At 39.4% G+C, this 21,558-nt stretch overlaps 1 protein-coding gene across 4 annotated transcripts in view; it reads left to right on the forward strand.

Annotated features, from left to right (window-relative positions):
- PPARG (peroxisome proliferator activated receptor gamma) overlaps positions 1–21,558 on the forward strand; it is an 87,933-nt gene that overhangs the window by 26,742 nt on the left and 39,633 nt on the right. The window contains exon 1 of one of the 4 annotated variants that reach the window (XM_067543759.1): positions 5,415–6,303. The exons of the other annotated variants lie outside the window; for them this stretch is intronic. The gene's annotated coding sequence lies outside the window, so the exon portion shown is untranslated. Of the gene's footprint in view, positions 1–5,414; positions 6,304–21,558 lie in introns of those variants that run through there. 4 annotated transcript variants of the gene reach the window in all.

Consider the following 21,558-nt stretch of genomic DNA (forward strand, 5'->3'; position numbering starts at 1 on the left):
GGCCCATCTGCACAAATGCCCTAGGACAACAGCCAAATGTTGCTGACAGCTGATAGGTCACAGGATGGCCTGCACCTATGGGATCAGGCTAGCTAGCCTGAAGCTTAGGCCACATCAGTCACGGCCCCATGATACAATCCGAGCAGGCAGCTTCTGCACCGGGAGGCTATGGTCCCCGCTCCTCCCCTCGTTCCTCCTCCTCTTCTCCCCCCCCACCCCCCCCCCCAAAAAAAAAAAAAAAAAAAAACCAGCAGCAAACCCTAGCCTCCCGAGACTGGTGAACAACTCCTCGGGATGTGTGAAGGGGCGTCCCGTTCATGGAACAGGCTCCTTCAGTTACCCTGATAGCGGCCGCCTCCGGCAGAGGGTAAAGTGCCATATCAGCGCTCACCTCAACTCACAAGGCGTCTGGCCAAGAGAGGAGAGGCATCGGCACACCAATGTAAGACCTGCGAAATGCTCGCAGGGTTTCCGGAATGTCCCTCCTCTTTATCAAGGGCAGGGCTGTACAAGTGCTGACAGACAGTACAGTGACCATGTACTACATCGACAGGCGGGAGGAGCCCATTCGTCAGCCTTATGAAGGGAACCTATCGGTCCTTAGGACCTGGCGGTGATCACCTTCCGGGGGTGAGGAACGATGAGGCGGACCGCATCATGGGGTTGCTCTTCCTCACCACGAGGGGTCACTGTGCCCACTAAGGGCATCTGCAACTGTCTGGAGGGGGGTTTTCCCCAAGGGGAATCTGTCTGTATCGGGCTGCAGCACAAGGTGTCCGTAGTGCTGCTCTCTCTGTGGTCAAGGGGTCGGGGCGATCGCCAACGCCATTCGTCTGTAGCGGTCAGAGACCTTCATATTCACTTTCCTGCCTTTCTCCTCCTGCATACAGTCCTGCTAAAAATGAGGAGGGGCTAAACAGATGCCATCTCGATTGTTCCAGCCTGGCCACGCCAGCACAGGTTCAGCATACTGCTGGATTTCTCGATCGCCCCTCTCGGGAGCCTCTGATTCAGCGCGATCCCAGCTCCCAGGATTGCGGTCACCTGCGGTGCCCAGACCTGGACCCTCAACACCTCAGGGAGTGATGGATCGGTGGCCGAGAGGCGATGAGCGAGCCGCTCAGAACAAGTCCAGTGAGTCCCGCTGGGTAGCAGGAAGACCTCCATGCAGGTCGTGTAACAGGTTAAGTGGAAGTGGCTGTTGCCTGCCGGGAGGAGTCCCGGGGTATTCTGCCTGGCCTCTTGCCAGTGTAGGCGATCCAGGAGATACTTGCCACAGCTAAAACTCCAGGGACTGACTGTGGCCTCCCTGAAGGCCCACCTAGCAGCCATATCAGCCTTCCATCAGTCACTGGAAGGAGGATTGCGATCCCCCCCTCGGATGTCAGTTTGGGCCCTGAAGGAGGTGGGAGGCTCTATCCATAGGCCTGTGACCCAGTGCCTCCCTGGGATCTCAACCTGGTCCTTCCCGGCCCACGGGCCCCCCTCCCCTCCCAAAACCCACGGCGTCATGCCCTCTACTCCAGCCTTCTGGGAAGGTGGCCTTCCTGCAGGTATTTACCTCGGAAAGGAAGGTCTCCAGGATCAGGGCTCTGACCTCAGAGCTGCTCCCTCATACTGGAGTCTATAAGATAAGGTTCAGTTGAGACTGCACCGGGTGGTTGCCCAGTCTCATTCTGACCAATCATGTATTCTCCTCAGGTTTTCCCTGAACCACTCTGTTTGGAGGAGAGGAGAAGGTGGCACTCGCTAAAACATGAGTGGGGCCCTGGCTTCTACATCAGATGTATAAGGCTGTTCCGGAGAGTGATGCAACTCTTCCTCGCAGCATCCGACCGGACGGAAGGTTCACCAGTCTCCTTTCCTTGTGAATAACTTCCTGCATCATGTTCGGCCACGAGCAGGTGAATGTGCCGCTTCCAGGTGCCATAGCTCACCCAACAGAGCTCAAGCTCCATCTACAGCCTTTCTAGCAGAAGTGCTAGGGCAAAGCAGCTGCCAGGCTGGCGATACATGCCTTCACGTCCCACCACACCTCTGTCCAAGGCACGGGAAGAAGTGGGCTTCAGCAGAGCTGGGCTGCAGGCAGCTCACCACTAACTCCGGCACACCTCCAAGGTACTGCTTATTAGTCACCTATAGTGGAATGGACATGAGCAAGCACTCGAAGAAGAAAACAAGGTTACTTACCAGTAACTGATGTTCTTCGAGATGTGTTGCTCATGTCCATTCCACAACCCCACCCCCCCGTCCCTGCCACTGGACTGAGGGAACGTAGGGCCAGCAGTACCCCATATACCATGGCATGTGCGTGGGACTACAGGGGGCGCCGGAGCCAGCTCTACGGGATCTGCTAAGGGGAAAAAAATTCCAGTAGCCGTGCACGGAGGCGCACACTCACCTATAGTGGAATGGACATGAGCAACACATCTCAAAGAACATCAGTTACTGGTAAGTAACCTTGTTTTTTACTATAATCTCAATTGTAAATATACTGTAATCTGATAATGGTTCTTTGGGTAAAATTCAGCCTTGTTAGAGTTCAGTCATTTGCACTGTATTTGCATTGTGATTCTGGTTCAAATTAATTTGAAATAATTAGATTGGGAATAACTACAGGAGCATAGAGGGGAAAAAATTGTTTTTGAACTGTTTCAGAACAGTAAAAAGTCAGAGTAACTCATCCCAAGTATAGCAATACATCCCACTAACCACATGATATTTAGCTGTTCATAAGTATGCTTCAGGGGTTACAAAAAGTCACAATAAAAACTTTTAGTTCCTCATGTGGTACTTGCTTACCTAGAAAATAAATCCAGTTTACAATTACTGAAGCATGACAATATAATTTATTGCATACTTAGCTATAAGGATTCTATGAAAATGAACTGAGGCTAAAGAAGAAATTGATTTAAAGCTATAGCAGTTTAGCTCCTAAGGATTCCAGAGTATATGGGCAAAATTCCAATTTATAGTTCAGAATTTAAACAATATAAAAGATAAATTTACCAAGATTGTGGTAATAGATTTATATTTAATTCAGATAAAGAATGTGTATTGATATTAATTGATAAAAATCTGGAAAATGTTAATGTGATTTTTTTTTTTTTTTGCAGACTTGCCCTCTTTAAGTAAACTTTCTGGAAAAATATGAAAATGTGATTAAGCTCTTAATTGGTATAAATATGTAGCTAAGCATAAATATTTATCCCAAATAGTGCAGTTTATATAATTCTGGTTATCATGACAGATTAAACTAAAAGATATGCTGTTATAGATCTTTTTGGATGATTTAAAAAAGGAATTTTAATGCCATTTTAAATATAGAAGAAACAAGTTTGATGACAAGCACATGACATTGGGTAAATTTCAGTTCCCTTCCCTATTTGTTTCTTCTTCTCCTTTTATTGCTGCTAAAATCCAATGTAACAACACTGTTTACACCACTATAGTTAATGTCACCACTTACTCATTAATCTCTAATCTCATGGAGGTAGAACTTGAATATAACACTTTTCACTGGGTTGAAATGTAGCAAATAAAGTCAAACCCAGTAAGCAAATAGTTGTTTGTATCTTTGAAGAAACTTAATGTGGACTAATACCTCTTGGATATTTTCTAAGAAATTCTGGTAAGGAGGATGGATGTTTCAAGGATTTGGTAATAGAATGTGTAGCCTTTAACCTCAAGCACGTTGATACAAATCCCGACAGGCTGTTAGTGATAATTATTACCTTCAATGGTTGTTTGATTCACTACTCAAAATAAGTTAGTAGTTGTGGTCCTATTCCTATAAGCAGGTATACACTTCTCACTTGTGGCTTTGGAGAGTCCCCTGATGAAAAAGGGACATTACTGAACTCTCCTGCAGAGTTTTTCAATCTAAGGTTAGGGTTTAGGGGCATTTCAGAGTCCCTAGAATATTTATATACACAATACAAAGAGTCATTGGAATGTATTTTATGCAGACATGCCAACTCTCACAAATTAATTGCAAGACATGATTTTGAAGTAAAATTAAGCCTGACTCATGATCTCACGATAGAACTCTCAAATGTCAGAATTTTTTTTTCAGCTGCAACTGAAAAAAATATCCTGACATATGAGAGTTCTATCCTGAGATCATGAGTCAGGTTTAATAATTTTACTTAGAAATCGCTGTCGGCCAGACCCAGGTGTTCAGGCCTCCTGCTGTCAGCTCATCCTGGGCAGCCGAGGCTCCTGCTGTCAGCCAGATATATGACCTGAGAGCACCTTAAAGGCTCAGAAACTGGAAGGGAAATAGAGAAGGTACATTTTGTTTGGCTTAAAAATGAGGATTGTTTTAGTCTCATGATTTTTTTGGGGTCTGACTTATGATTTTGCAGTAGCAAGAGTTGGCAACACTGCCACATTCAGATTCATGCAAGTTCTTTAATTACAGCTGAGAACAAAGGAATTTACAAAATATGTAAAATATGACATAAATTGTCCAAAGTAAGGAAATTCTAGGTTTGCAACTATTAGTAAACTGTCCCATTGTTCTTGGGTATTAAAACCTGCCTTTTCCATTGTGCTGAAAATTGACATCATTGTGATTCCAGAAGGGCAGAAGCACATTGTCAGAAAATATTAACCAGTTTCCATCATTCTTTAACAGAGCTGATTGTGCAGTCCTTATGCAGGCCAAAATTTCCATTGACTTCAGTGGGAGATTTGCCCTGCATAAGGACTGCTTAGGGACTCAGAATCCCCAGGAGTTAATACTTGAAGAACATTAAAGCAGTCTTTCAAATGCTGAACACCATTTTTGTGCCTACAAATTGTGGGTGCAACCAACTGCAGCAATAGCACTGCAGGTACAGAAACAGGAGTTGGTTACAGCCAGGCAGAAAATTTTATTTAAAATTCTTCTGATCTACTTCCTGGGTGAATGGTGTTCATGGGAAATGCTGGAGTGACACACCACTGAGGTGGAAGGACAAGGGGAATGTCAGCTGCGCCCAGGGGTGCCTCACTTCCTGCCATCCAGTCATAGGGTGACCAGATTTCATGATTTTATAGGGACAGTCCCAATTTTGGGGGCTTTTTCTTATATAGGCGCAAATTACACACACACCCCCTCGAAGTCCCGTATTTTCCTATTTGCTGTCTGGTCACTATAAGCAATCGGAATGTTCCTGCCCTCCTGGCAAAGCTGGTGGAAAAATGAGAAATATTGGCTCCAGAATGAAGGAATTGGGAAAATCAGTGCAAGGCCTAAGGAGAAATAGTCCAGAGGGGATGGAAGTGGGTAGGGGGCTTATTGCCATAGAAAAAGGAGAAGCCCAAGAGAAAACATCATAAACATTCTGCAAAGTAAAATGAAAAGCACTCCTTTCTGTTTAAATTTGCATTGATGTTGAGCAAGCTTGCAACACTGCAAAATCTATTGCTATAGAATACTGTAAATGTATACATCTTTAACAAGGTAAGTAATTTGCAGCATTTTGTATTGAAATATTAACCTTGGGTCTCCTGTCTGAAGTTTTCCATGTTGTATGTGTTCGGACAGCACTCAGCACACAGTAGTTCCAGCCCTTAGGAGTCAAGAGAGAGAAAATGACATACACACAGGTAGCATTCTTATTAAATCAGTTCAGTAAAGATAACTGAACTGTAGCCTTTTTCTGAATGGGAAATTTGAACAAATTTGCAATTATCAAGCTAAATTCTTCCTCTAAATTCTTCTCTAAATATTGCTCCCAAATGCCTAATCCCCAAGCCTCAAGAAAAGCCTATGAAAAGGGGATTTGCCTGTGGAAACTGCAAGGAGGCTTTGGTGAGAAAGGGCTAAAATGGCCTCAACTACTGGCTGTGTCACTTCTCCACAGTGATATTTCTTTGGTTTGTTACAGAATATTAAGGTTGTGGCAGCATATCTAAATTTGTTTATAATGGCATTGTTTTCTTTGACGAGAAATATTATTACTAGAGCTTAGGAGCAGAGTGGCTACCAAGATGGAATATTCTGAGTTTATTAGAGTGTTGTATGACTATGCAGCTCTACTTAGATGCTGACATGGGTGAGCACAAACTGACAATACATCTCCATGCAATTTCAGTTTGTTCTGTATTATCCATTTTTCTTGTATATGTCTGTTCTAGGGCTTCTGGGTAATCTCTGTTCCATAGTTACTATAATTCTGTTCTGTGTTTTCTGTTCTATAGTTACTATAGTTTCCTGGTCTTATCTGAAATGCACTGCAGGAAGCCCTTTGAAGAAAATGAAGTAGAAAATTCCTAACCATAATCTTACTATTTCTATAAAGGGCAAGGAATACAGTAAGTGGAAAAAGTGAAAAATTGTCCCAAATAAGGTGTTCTGGGTTTTTTGATGAGCAAAATGTTGTGAATTCAATATAAGAAAATATTTACCATAAAACTGAATTTCCAAAGTGGTTTTTAAATGTATGTTAATGCTAAAATAAAGTAGCAGATTGTTTTTATAGCTAGTGTAGCTGTGTTAAGTGATGCAGGATATATTTCTTCCCATACTGTTAGTATTCAGTCATAACCAGGTTTTGAAAAATGTTAAGTTACTATTACTCTTAGACACTTCTTTATAGTCGTTAATCTTCACTTCTAATTTTCCTAAGAAAAACTTCAGCAATTTTTCTTTTGGGATGAAATATAGAGTACGATGCCATGTTATCATGTACATTATATTGCAGCCCAAAAGAGGCAGGAAGGGGGGAAGATATTCTTTGGTCTGGAACTCAACAAAATATTCAGAAGTGGCACTGTGACCCTGTCTACACTTACTTCCGAGATTCGGCGGCAGTCAATGGGAGTTAGCAAGCTACACAAAAACCTTGCGTAACTCCCATCAACTTCTCTGCTTTTCTTTTGCGTGCCGTCTTCACTGCACTGCGCTGATGGGAACCGCATTCCTATTGACGCAGCGCTACGCCACTTGTGAAGATGGTCTTAGTATGTCGATTTCTGGATCGACTGAGCGGGTCTTCACTGACCGCTCAGTCGATCCAGAAAAATCAATCTGACGGCGGCGACTTTGCCGCTGTCAGTGTAGCCGTAGCTTGTATGAGCTAACTTCATGTTAGTGCACAACTCATAACTGAGTCACTGACTCCCTTTCGGTATTTCTCACTATGTTGTACAACACTGCAATTTCAGTCTCAATAGCAAGCTACTATGCATATGTCCTGATCTCCTACTGTCTATGCAGGCACTTGGAAGTCAATATGACCTTTTTTTGTAAGGTGTAGAGGAGGATGGTGTGTAGAAAGGTTAGAATAAATGTATTGTATTCCCACTGAATACATAAGAGTAAAAGAATAATGATGCTGGGAACAATAATCATCAAAGCACTTCATTTAGACATTAAGACATGCTGACTTGTTTTTGCACGTAGGTTTTGTTTTTGTTTTTTCTTTTTTTCAAAAGTGCAATAGCATGAAAAGAGATTTGGTTTATCACTGAAAAAGTGGTTAGACAGGTTATCATTTCTTAGGTTTGCTCACATGAGGAAGTAAATTTGTTACTGAAAGGAAAATGAAAAAGGTAAATTTTACTTTAAAAGTACATCAGATTATAGCTGCACAAAGACTCTTAACTTTATTAATGCATTACTTTAGAATGTTGAATACCTGTATTGCACATTAAGTACTATGGGAAAAATCCTGTAAACTCTTACAGTTGCTGACATCCCAAGGGTTTCACATAGGTAAATGAATACATAATTTGTCTGTATGTGAAAATTTGATTTATGAAGCATTAACAGTATAAATGAATACAGAATATAAATTAAAGACGGATGCATTGATTTTGTCCAAAATAGTCAGAAGAACTAAAATGTATTCACATTTGGGTGTGTGGGATTTGTCCATCTCTTCCTATCATTGAATAGAAACTAGTTCTGCCCTATCCTCATCCATACATAGGTTTTGTGCCTCTACTCTGTCTTTGGTTCACCATCAACCCCAGTTCCTCAGCAGTGCAACTCTGTTGGTAGTCCTGTGAATAGAGAATCCTGAGGCTATTGCTGCCAGTAGGGCCTGCCTTAAACGGGAGGCAGTACCCTAGCTGAGGTGAGGACTGCGAAATTTAATGCATGCAGTAGCTGAATGTACTTCTGCACTGGATTGTATTTTGTTTTTGGAAGAGGGGAATGATACATGTTTACCCCTCCCCCTTCATCACTATTTATGTCCCTCTCACTTCCTAGTTTCATTTTGCTTATCAAAATGGGTAGACACATCAGCTCTTCTTCTACATATTCAAGTAAATATTTCATTTTTGAGAATTTTAGGAAATGGCTGTTTCATGATGAAACCAATTCATTTTTATATGACAAAAGCACTTTTATGAATAATTTAAAACATATTCTGACTGCCAGGAAAGACTTTGGAAGTGGGCTTTAATTCAAGGAATGAGCTTCAACTCATGTTGCAGTTGTTCCTTCTCCTCCTGTGGGAGTATTCAGTGTTAGATCATGGCAGGGAACTGCATGATATTATTGAGTCTGATTTACCCTCTTAAAGTCATATTCCTCATTTGCTCATTTCTTGGAAACATTATTTAAGATGCCTTGTCCTATGAGTATTAGGAACCTATTATTTATTAAAGTATCTATTTGAGAATAATATCCCTTGATTCTTAAAAAGGCCTTTTGGCTCTTTAAAAAGTGGAGGGTTTTGATAATATGTGCAGGACAGTCCATGCAAAAAGTAACCAGTGATGGAAAATTGACTCCATTGAAGTGACTAGGAGCTTTACCATTGACTTGAGTAGGACCAAGATTTCACCCCAGAAGTTTATTTCCTACATTGGAGAAAACCTTTGTGTTCATTATTAAGTGATATACTATGAAAGTTTACTTAATGTAGTTACTTACATAACATATCTTGAAATAGAAAACATTATTCAGATTTAGGAGAATCAAATTTAAAAAAATTATAAAGTTGTATACTGTAAACATTATAGTAAACAATTAACATTTAAAAATTAAATACCAAGTTGAAGATTAGGTTTGTGTCCCATATCTTCTTGGAATTCACCCACACAGAGCTCATTGCCAGATTGGGTCCATAGTCGATAAAGAGTAATCATCATTTTTACAGAACAAAGTCCCATGATTTTATATATTAAGAGACCAAAATTATGTTCTAAATTAAATAAACAAGGTAGCATAGGTTCTTCTTGAAAATAACTTCATTGTTCACACTACTGTTCTCACATCACCACTGCAGTGGTTGCATGCTTAAACCTTTGATAGGATTGCAAACAAGTATACAGCAACAGTGGACGTGGCCAGTGTTCATACTATAATAAGCCATGCCCCTGTACAAACTTACTGGATATGTCACATGCCATTTTTTCATAGACCGTAACAGTTCTGTATCTCAAGGGAATGTAGTGTAGGTAACTGGCTAAATAAATTAACGTCAGAGTTGAGTCTATTTTATCAAGGCCTTTTAGCGAAATGTAGATTGTGGTTTCGATTCAGTGCTATTATCTTATTAGATTCCAGAAGTGGACAAGAATAAAAAGAGTGAATTTGGGGGAACCTAATTTCTTATATATTCCAAAATACCTGTAGTTTAGTAATAAGATCCTGATACAGGAATGCATCTCTATCGAGGAAGGGCACTTAAGCATGTGCTTAATTTTAAGCATGTGTTTAAATTCCATTGAAGTCAGTGGAATTTAAGCATATACTTCCAAGTTAAGCATGTGCTTAAGTGCTTTCTTTAATAGGGGGACTAAATGCTCAATCCAGTTCCCACTGAAATCAAATCTTTCCAGTGACTTGAACTGGAGTTTGATTAGTCCCTAAACCACTGTTACTAATTAGTAATGTTTAGATATGTGTATGAAATTTCTGTTTACAAATATTAAATGCATGGCACGTACTAAACATTATTAAACCTGATTTATAATCTACAGCATATGTTTTGCATTCTATGACGTCTATATTTCACTATAAACTTTATTAATCCCAGTAATGTTCTCATTTGGTAATCATATACTTTCTATAGAGAAATGCAAATCAAAAATTTGTTAAATCATTGTATAAAGATGTATCAAAGGGACACTGGTCAAATTCAGCCCAAAATGTTGTAAAGATAACTTTTACAAAATCTAAGATCAACAGAAGGGAAAAATCAATGGAATCACTCTACGGAAAAAATGTTCCTCTTCAGTATTTGCAATACGTTGCAACTCTTTTAGAGGTCAGACACCGATGATGAAATCATCAATTAAAAACTGTCCACAACAAAAGTGAAATGATCTATCTGTTTTCATTGTACAAGCCAAGAGAGAACCAAATAAATAATGAAAAGTAAATTAGTTTTTTATATACCTCACTTCTAATAATATAAAGTATTGGGCCCAGTTCTGCTCCTGCTGATGTAAGTTTCGCCATTGACCTCAATGGAACCAGGATATGGTCTGTATTTTTGTAACATGGTAAAGAAATTTGATTTTTAAAACTACTTCATTTTTAAAATTATGTTGTCCTTTTTGCAACAAAACAGAATGGGCGTCTTCTGATTTATTTCAGTTCTTTGGGATACAGGCAAGGGTATTTTTTAGAGTATTCCCTTTAGTCACCTCATTTAGCATAACAAAAATCCAAAACCAAAGGATTTGGAGGTTGTTCGTATTCCAAATATTAGGTCTCATTCAATGCTAAGAAACTGAAGAAAGAATCAAACATTCAGTGTAGATTTAAGACTTGACGTGTATGAAGTTTTCATATTATATGGCTCTCGTGTAGTTAGCAAAACTTTTACTAGAAATGTAAATGCCAGTTATAAAATTTCTTTTAGTGAGTCTTTGGGCCAAGTGCAAATCTGAGAATATCCATTAAAATAATTTGTACGTATCTAGTCCATAAAGTTTTGCGATTTAATATGCAGTACAGTATGTTGGGATATTTTAAAATCAGCAACTCATTGCAATTTTATTAGACCACTTATGTGACAAGAGGAGGCCTAGTCCTACATTAGTAGCTGGCACAGTTAGCTATTACTCCTTGCCAAAGAGGGCAAATGTCTCCAATATGAAGTCAACTTTTCTGATTTCAAAACTGTCCATGGCTTATTGCCAGCTTATCAGAATTTTTCTGTACATAATAATAATAATTTATAGAGTAATGCCTAAGTTGTATATCATGAGAGAGAATTTCAATATTGCTGAATGCAACATGGATGGTTTTATGGAGAAAGGTTGTTTATTTTTTGGAATTGTTTTAATTTTTGCTGGATAAACTGTATTAAGTCACTCTAAAGTAAATGAATTCAGTTTTGTGCTCTGACCACAGTGTTAGGCACATTAGGAATACCTAGACACATTCTTTGGCCCTCACTGTTCCTTTCTTTAGATACAGAAGTTCCATATTATTTATGATCAGACAATAGTGGAATGCATCTTATTTTATTGATTCTGCTTTTTTATTTTCTTTACAGCATAGTGAATTAACAGTGGTTTTCATTTTTAGAGTGTGGGTTTTGTTAAGGTTTACTTGACTGAAGATCACTGGAAGAAAATCTTAATAGAATTAGTTTTGGTTTCAGTTCATAACACTGTTTCACACAGCACAGATTACATCTGACCATAACAGAAAATTTGACACACGGTTCAGTCTTTCTGCTCAGATAGCTACAAGGACCATTTGCATTGGGCTGGAGGGCTCCTCTCCACAGACCTAACATCTGGGTCATTGGTGAGACAGCGTGGTAAGGCAATACGTTATTTGTACTTCTGTGTCCTGCCAATTTTATGAATAATAGCGGAACACTGTCATTTCTATAGCAGTCAGCCTTCTAGTATTAGGAGCAGAATAACATATTATTTTCAGCCTTGCAATAATGCTCTCAATTTTTTGTTAAAGTGCTGTTCTTCTACTTACAAAAAATTAATTTTAAAAGTATATAATAATCTTCCCAAATACATCAAGCTGTTTCTAGTATATGAATCAATATTTCTTATACAACCAACTTCCATTTTCCAGTCTTCTTAGCTTCTATCACCTCTGTTTTATTCATATTGTTGTAAGTAATAATCTTTTCAGATCCTATTTGATGAAATAGACTTTGAGGTCAAAGCAATATCTACTCAGTTTCTGAATACAACAAAATTGATTTTTATCTGAAATAGTTTTGAAGATGTTCTAGCATATCTGCATAATCCCCAAGGCATATTTTGGCCTGTTTCTCATTTACACCAAGGCTGACTTATGCCAGAGCAGTGTAAAAAATGACTTTAGTGTAAATGAGAATCCTGCCCATTTCTCATTCTGTGTGGGCTCTACAAACAGAGCAGAGCATAAATTAAGCATATATATTTTTCCCTGAACAGGCTTCTTCTGTCAATTCAGTCCTTTCTTGTACTACCCATTGCACAATGAAGATTACAGTAGATTCAGTGGATTGTACTTTTGGTGCTTGCTGCTTAGAGTGATCATTCAGCTGTGTGGATCAAATATTACTTTCCAAAAGCCATTTCCTAGTGATGCTGATGTCGTATCTTGCTTATATGTATCTGGAAGTACTTGATTGTTAGGTGAGATTGGAAGTGATTTCTTTCATGTTTTTAAAGGTAGGAAAGAATTTCACACAAGTGCCACTTGTCTGCAATTAAAGTATGTATTAGTTAATGGGAGAGCCATTTAGAACCTGACTGACCTCCCTTGACATTAAATGCCTTGTAGAACTTGCTTTGTTCTTGTATATGTAATTTTCAAATCCTGTTTTTAAGGCAAGTGGAGGAGTGGGTAACGGGATATTGTCAGCTGTATGTTGTGCACTAGGACCATCCTGCAGGGCTTTGAGTGGGCCACTGCAATATGCTTCTGGATGCTCTTTATCCCTGCTTTGAGTGTAAGTAGTTTGCTTCCTTCTGCTACTTTTGACTAGCACATATTTCTGGTAGCATGCCTGCAGCCTATAAAGAGGTTGGTAAGCCCCTTCACTCACAGCCTAAACCTACCTAGGGAAATGGTTTGCAGTCTTGTTGTGTTAGTGTGTGAAGTAGCTTCTAGAATTCTGCAGTGATGGCATAGATTTCTGCCATGCTGATTGTGACAGGGGAATATTATCCTCCTTAGTCCTTCCCCTTCATAGGGCAAAATTGCTTCTGTAAATATATCTGATTTGGGAAATTCACTGTTTTATGGATCTGAATGTAATTTGGGTACAATGAACATAATGAGGGTTGTCCAGTTCAATTATTGTACTAAACTTCTAGTGCAGTGGTTCCCAACCCTTTTGGCTCAAGGATAACAGATATCATTTTTACAACTCTGAAGGGCCACCAGTCTCTTCCAGCAACCCCCATCCTCTCCCCACTGCAGCCAGAAGGAAGAAGTTCAGCGAGGTGGCCTCCTTGCTGATCTCCCATCCCCTGGCTGCAGCAGGGAAACTGCACACGTCCTGTAGACCCATGCGCTCCACCTGGGTCACTAGGCAGTGGATCCCTTCTGCAGACAGAGAGGCAGGAGATCAGTGCTCTTCTCCCTCTGGCTCTAGCAGAGATACCAGGGCCTATGGAACCAGGCGGAGCGCTTTGCTGTGCTCCCTGCTACAGCCAGGGGGAGGGGAACGCTGATCTCCCCTCCTCTTGGACGCAGCTGCGTCTGGTCCTGCACTGGTCTTGTAGCCACACGGCAACACACTCTGCCTGGGTCCTTAGGCAGCCGCTCGCTCCTGCAGCCAGGGGAGCGGCGGGACACTTTGAAAGCCCCTGCGGGCCACAGGTTGGGAACCACTATTCTACTGTATATACCTCAAAGATCTATATTACATCCCTTCCCCACATAAACATGTGACATAGTTATCTAGAAGCACAAATTATGTCATCTTTAGTTTTACATGGAATGCTTATTTTCCTTTTCAAAATGAAGTTAGGTGCCTGCATTGCATCTTTTGGTACTGTCAGCTACCTTTCCAAACTATGCCACTCCAATTCTTAAATAATTTGCTGGATTGGGGGTGTGCTGTTCAGCATCTTGCAAGATCAAGCCTAAACAGAGGATAGAACATGGTCTTTTTTCAGGATTTTGAGTTTGGTATTGGAGTTAAAAGCAATAGGCCAAATCAAATCCTGCTGTAAGAGGTTACAACTACACTGAAGTCATTATTTACAGTAGGGCTGAATATGACCCAATATTTGCTAGGGGACATTGTGTGCATTTTTGTTGAATTGGTTGTGCAAGTAAATTAAAAAATAAAACCAATCTTTTATAGCTCCCTTACTCATCACATCTAGCTTATTTACTTCCCTCATGCTTGAAAGCCCTCTTAAAGTCTGGCTTCTGTGTTCTTCAGTGACCTCACTTTTTAGTCTTAGATATTTTATTTTTTTACGAACACAAACATGACGATGATAATGGCAAGCCCACTGCAGACAACAAAACAGTGCAGCTTACATGTTCTAAGGTGCATGCTGAGGTGATTTCATCACTACTCAGTACACAGTTCCAGATGATGGATATCAAAAGGCAAAACTGAGTTTTCAGGGAAGAGCATTTGAGTTTGTAGTGCTGAAAAGTTGGTAACTTTCATTACTTAACTAAAGCAAACCTGCTCTTCACCACAGTCCTGGCAGTTCCTAACTTGTAATTAACTGGCTGAAAGATTGCTTTAAATTTTGAATTTTGAACCCCTGTAAATATTATATAATTAAATACATACTTCATCACTGTAAACTACACACTCAATCTTTCCCATCCACTTTGTCAAAACAAGGAACAGTTGCATGAATCCAAAAATAGATTCCCTTCTCTCTCTGGCTCTGGCTCTCATGCTTACATATCCAGGAGTCCCACCAAAAACCTGCTATGAGATTTTGAAGGTATTCTTTACAACTTTTCACTTTTAATTTGATCTTCTAGTGCAGTGTGAACCTTACTGAACTTTACAAATAAAATGTCAGTCTTTGGTGATTTTGTGATCCATTGATATTCATGGAACATTAGCCAAATTGGCTCTTTTTGATGTACTTTTTTGTTTGTGTAGCAGTATCATTGATGGTGTCAGCAGAGTTCTTGGAAAAGAGTTTATTAGTTATATTGTGCTCCCTCTACTGACACTGCAGCAACAGAGCACAAAATAGTAATAGTCTTATATTGTGGAGTCTTTTAGTCTCCGCTCTGGAACGGCAGATTATTAGAATGAAAAGGAATCAGGATTGCATTCAGTTTTGCTTTAAAATTTTAGCTTAAAATACTTCACCATATTCCATTTATTGTTCAAGATACAGAAAAATATGTGTAATTTGCTATTTTCCAAACTGAAGGACATTTATTTCCTTGTGAAAATATTGCCTTTTAGTTAAAGCCTGCTATGCTGACAAAATGCAGCAATGAACAACTTTATTATGTTGTTATTATTGTAGTAGTAGTAGTTTCTAGAGGCCCTAAACAAATTCATGTCCCATTTATACTAGGCACTCTGCAAATGCATGGTGTGAAACAATCCCTCGCCAAAGAGCTTGCAGTCAAACTAGACAAGACAAGATAATAGGAAAAGGGTAATATTATTATCCGTGTTTTACAGGGGAGGAACTGAGACCCATACTAAACAGTGGTATCCTCATTTTGTAGATGTGGAAATGGAGGCAGAAAGGCAAAGTAACTTTCTCAAGGCCGTACAGTGACTCAGTAGCAAAACTATGATTCCCAAGGGTGTACACATTCCTTTAGACTATACTACTTTGTTTCCAGAATGGTTGAGTATCTATAGCTCTCATTACCTTTGGTTATAGCTGTGAGTACACTTACATATGAAAATTGGGCTCCAGCTGTGCTAGTTGGGGACCCAGAAAATGAGAGACACAGAATTAGTGGACCTTCGCAAAAATTTTGGCTTAAGTGTCTTGCCCAGCACCAGATAGGAACTCTGTGGCAGAGGCAAGTATAGAACTGAATTCTTCTAGGTGTCATTCAACTGCTTTAACCACATGAACATCTTTTCTTTTTTTGCAGTCCTCTGCCTCATTCTCTCTCCCCCTATGAAAATAATGAGGCCCTTTTCTTCATAGGAGGAAGTGTCTGCAGATATAGTGGAGGAGTGTTGGCAGGGTGATGTGTGAAAGCTTGCACTGCTCCTGTTGCATGGCTAAAGGAGTTAAATCTGCAGGGATGTCAAACTAACACTTTTCCCCAGCTCTAAATACTCTTTAAAGGCTAAAAATGGGTGTGGCTGTTTCATAAAGAGGGACTATTTTAACTGTAACCTGCCACATAGGTCAAATGATTTCACTGAGTATCTGATCCTACTCCTATTGAAGTCATTGGCAGAACTCCCATTAACTTCTATGAGGTGCTACATGTTACTTTACTTCATAAAATATATATTAGTCATATGAAGTGAAATGCAAGCTGCTACATGAAATGTTTCATTAAAAATTTAAAACTATATTAATTTAATCTCTCTCATATGTGTGTGTGTGTGTGTGTGTGTGTCACACACACACACACACACACATATAAATATCTCTATCTATATAATATAAATAAAAGAAGATTAGGGTTGGAAGGGACTTCAGGAGGTCATCTAGTTCAACCCCCTATTCAAAGCAGGACCAACGCCAACTAAATCATCCCAGCCAGGGCTTTGTCAAGCCGCACCTTAAAAACCTCTAAGGATGAGGATTCCACCACCTCCCTAGGTAACCCCTTCCAGTGCTTCACCATCCTTTTAGTGAAAAGGATTTTCCTAATATCCAACCTAGACCTCCCCCACTGCAACTTGAGACCATTGCTCCTACTTCTGTCTTCTTCTACCACTGAGAACAGCCTAGCTCTATCCTCCCTGGAACCTACTTTCAGGTAGTTAAAGGCTGTCATCAAATCCCCCCTCATTCTTTTCTTCTGCAGACTAAACAAGCTTAGTTCCTTCAGCCTCTCCTCATAAGTCATGTGCTCCAGCCCCCTAATCATTTTTGTTGCCCTCTGTTGGACTCTTTCCAATTTGTCCACATTCTTTCTGTAGTGGGGGATCCCCCAAAACTGGACACAATATTCCAAATGTGGCCTCACCAGTGCCGAATAGAGGGGAATAATCACTTCCCACGATCTGTTGGCATTGTTCCTACTAATGTAGCCCATTATGCTGTTCTCCTTCTTGGCAATAAGGGCACACTATTGACTGATATCCAGCATGTTGTCCACTATAACCCCCAGGTCCTTTTCTACAGAACTGCTGCCTCGCCAGTTGGTCCCCAGACTGTAGGAGTGCATTGGATTCTTCCGTCCTAAGTGCAGGACTCTGCACTTGTGCTTCTTAAATCTCATCAGATTTGTTTTGGCCCAATCCTCTACTTTGTCTAGATCAATCTGTATCCTATCCCTTCCCTCCAGGGAATCTATCACTCCCCACAGCTTAGTGTCATCTGCAAACTTGCTGAAGGTGCAATCCACCCCATCCTCCAGATCATTAATGAAAATGTTGAATAAAACCGGCCCCAGCACCCACCTTTGGAGCACTCCGCTTGTTACCGGCTGCCAACTAGACATCGAGCCATTGACCACTATCCGTTGAGCCCAATAATCTAGCCAATTTATTTGTTTATATATAATATATATATAGAGAGAGAGAGAGAGAGACACACACACACTCACAACCTCCTAGTTTTTAATATACTCTTTACAAGTCCCAAAGGTTTTTGGTATTTTTCCTCATCTACTCTAACTTTGCTAACACCTGCCTGCCCCATTGTTGTTCCTTACCCTTGGATGTATATATATACCCCTATCTGATTTTTATTTCTTGCATCTCATGAAGTGGGTTGCAGCCCACGAAAGCTTATGCCTGCAGAAATTAAATTTGTTAGTCTTTAAAGTGCTACAGGACTCTCATTGTTTTTTCTGGTTTTGTGTAGCTTGTATTAGGGTAGGATGTTCTGGCTACTTCATTAAATAGCTTTATGGTCACATTTTGATAGTTTTGTCTATTTGAAAAGAGTGTGTCTAGAATGCAGTACGACCAGCCTTTCAGGTTAAATGAGAGCAAGTACTGTTTATAATAAGGAGTCGTTTGTGATCCAAGATGTTTTTCATACCATGATAATCTCTTATTTTATGTCTTGTATTTATGGTTGGCTTAATATAGAAAAAAATTAATTGAATTGCCCTTATAAGCAATTTTAAACTGATTTTATTTGTAATTCTTGTTGAATGGAATTTCTTAGAGGGAGTGAATGACTGCTTTCCTCAGTTGCACCAAATCAACAGTAAATTGTCATCAAGGCTATTCCTAATGTTATAAAGACTGACATTGACAGCTCAATCTAGCAAATGTCAGATAAATTCAACTGCCTCATTTTACTTCCTTGATATAAATTAGTTACTTCATAGCTCTCTCCCTTTCACTTCTAGTCTTTTATTATGATTGAATGTGTGAGCGTTTTCGTTTGTCTTTATGCAAGTGATATTACCTCTGCTACCACTTTATGCAGCCCTGTGCTGGCTGACAACAAATTTCTATAAATCAAAAGTTGCAGGGCGAAGTGGACGTTCTTCACCACTTGATGCTAAATACTCCTGTGGCCTAGAGGACCACACAAGATTATGTGAGCTTTATGACAGTGCCCCAGAATTCCAGAGGATTTTACTGATAAAGTTGCACTCAAGACCCTGTTGGCTGGTGAAAAGTGTCTTCAGAGCTATTAAAAAGACTGCAATAAAATTTTTGTATTGATTTTTATTGGGAAAAAAATTAAGACAACAAAGAAATGCAAGAGAAATTAAATATACTGATGTCTTCATAAATTGTCAAACATAAATATCAGATAGCACTAACAAACATTTTAGAGCACAAGTGGTCATATAAATATGAGATTGATAGCATTTGTCATTTTTTGTTCGGTTTAATATTGATAGTAAAACTTAGATATGGGACAAAAGTCTGTTGGTAGAGTTCACCTTGTTTCTAATGTTCATATGTGTAGCGATAATTTTACTGAAATAACTTAGTTCATGGATACTCAGTTCAACAGGAAATTAAAATAACGGTTGAACAGTGAAAAGCTCTTGTGTGTGAACAGGATTCTTAATTTCAAACATGATGAGCAATTTACAGCTGCTTGGATTTTGAGATAAAATAATGAGCAAATCTGAAACCGTGAATAATTCTGAAACGTTTGTAACGATTCTGCCTCTGGGATCACAAAAGCTTAGCTATTTTTTATTTTCATAACACTTTAATAAATGTGATTCTAATACAAAAACAGCCAAAAAGGAACAAAACAAAATGCCTCCTATGACAGATTTGAAGCCTGAGAGTAATGCTGTACAGTGTACTTTATAACAGTGCACTGAAGATTTATTTAGTTGCCTTGAACTTTTTGACATAAATAACATTGCATTTTTTCATCCAACAAGTCCGAAATCAGCATACAAGCATAATAGTAAAGGGCCTGATTGTGTCTACACAGCCAAGCAGTAGGATAATGTAAAGAGCCACTCCCAACTCCTTGCCCAGCCTACAAAAGGGTCAGCCAGAATGGCAGCCCCTGCTCTTGGGAAGTGCAAGGATTGCTACCAATATGGTCTTCAGGAAATAACTCTCTGGAAAGGATGTGGAGATAGGGAAAAATAGGTAAAAGCCACCACTCCATCCCCTCCCCTGTATGCTGGCCAATGGAATGGGCTGGCCATATTGTTGAAGAATATGCTGCATCCGTTAAAGGGTTGTAGTAGTTTGTACTCTCCCCTGAGCGTAGGGAAGGTCGGGGAGACATTCTGCCTTCCTGAGATAAAATATTTCCTTGCTGTGGGTAAGTACAATAGTTAAACTCATGAACCCTTGCACACTTGATCTGACAGAAACAGAAACACTGCATTTCTGCAGGTACTGTGCAAGCAAATTAGGCTAAGTCAGTATTTTATTCATTTGAACTAATGGCATAGGCAAAATGAGCTGTGTTCAGTGGAAGGAAAAGAAGGAATTTAGAGCCTGATCTTGCAAACCCTTTAACATTAGTAGTTCTTGCCTCTGTGACGAGTTCCACCAACTTTAGTCAAATATCAGGCCCTTAGATCTAAACAGCGGTCTCTGGACATAACTGTATATGATACAATTGTTGTACAGCTGAGTAACCAATATGACCCTCTGAAGCAACTGTAATGTAGAAAATCTATCTAATGGATTTTAATGGTAATACATATACAGATGCATATGGGCATGATATAATGAAACCTCTTAGTTGAATGAAGAAATCCTCAGTACAGGACATGAGTTATTGACCTACAAAGGGTGTGGACTTTACAGGCCCTTGTGCAAGGAATTGTAAATGGCCAATGATCCAAGATTTTACTGCCTCTGTGCAGCAAAAATAAGAGTGGTATAAAAGGGAATTGCTATAGTATAGTAACTGATCCTTGCACCAACTATTCATTTCCTTCCTTGGCTCTTCATGTACAAATCATTCCTTCCTTCAATATAATATTGAAATTTTCATTTCCCCTCCTCCCAACACACAATGTTTTTGTTACAAATAGAAACAAATAGTCAGAAAAGATTAGCTTGCATGTTTTGTTATGAAGGTACTTTGATTGTATTGAAAGACAGCTAGGAATGTGCTGATTATACTATACCATCGCTGCTTACGTGCAGACAGAAGAAAAATAACTATTTTCTCAAGGGCTTTTTCCCCTCTCATTAGCTATGCAGATTGAGGATAATGATAAACTCTTGCTTTTGTTTCTGAAGTAAGAAATTTTAGTTTTTTAAGCTTATTGTCAGAAATATTTCTCAATATTTTTCTACAAGTTTCCACTCCAGCCTTCATAGGGACTTGATCCTGCAACCTCTACAAACATCCATGTAATTCCTTTTGAAGTCAAAGGGAGTTTTCTATGGAAAAAGTTCTCATGAACAGAAAGAAAAAATACTCCTTTTCCCAGGGCTTGTTTGGACCTTTCCTTGAAAAGGTGGGAGAAGCTATACTCCCTTCTTGAGCAACACTAGCCACTCAGTGGATAGCCATGTGCATTTTGCAATGTAGTAGTAAGTTTGCATTGGTGATCGTATATCATGAATGCATGTGACTCATATTATTCATATTCATGAAGAATGAGAATTTTACACACACAAAGAAAACTAAAGAAGCAAGTCAGGGGGCATGAATGGAATGTCTTTGCTTCTGAGATATTTGTACACCATGTATTTATTTGATTTTTTAAAAAAAAAAGCAGCCTCTTTCTTGAACCATACATGCTTTTTGGTCTATGAACCCTAGAGCTGATTATAAAAGTAAGGAGTATTCTCCTGTTGAGCTCTCAAAATGTGACAAAAAGGAAATGGCACATAGGCCAGGATCCAACACAGAAGCTGGTCTGTTTGGTAGCACGTGGTCTTATTTTGAGAATGATCATATTCATAAAACTAAATCCTTGTCTTGGTGTCATACATTAAGGAGATGCCTATGTACTGTGTTATGGCATAAAATATAGCAATTTAATATAGTTAAATTTGATTAGCTCATAGCAATTTACAAACTGAAGCTCTTTAGCTTGAAAGTATTTTGTGGTTCCCCCTTAAGATTGTGTGAATATTTTTGCATTGCTTA

This window comes from Emydura macquarii, unplaced genomic scaffold (assembly GCF_026122565.2).
Source record: "Emydura macquarii macquarii isolate MOO-44397 ecotype Brisbane River unplaced genomic scaffold, CSIRO-AGI_Emac_v2 contig_968, whole genome shotgun sequence".
In the NCBI taxonomy this organism is placed as follows: Eukaryota; Metazoa; Chordata; order Testudines; family Chelidae; genus Emydura; species Emydura macquarii.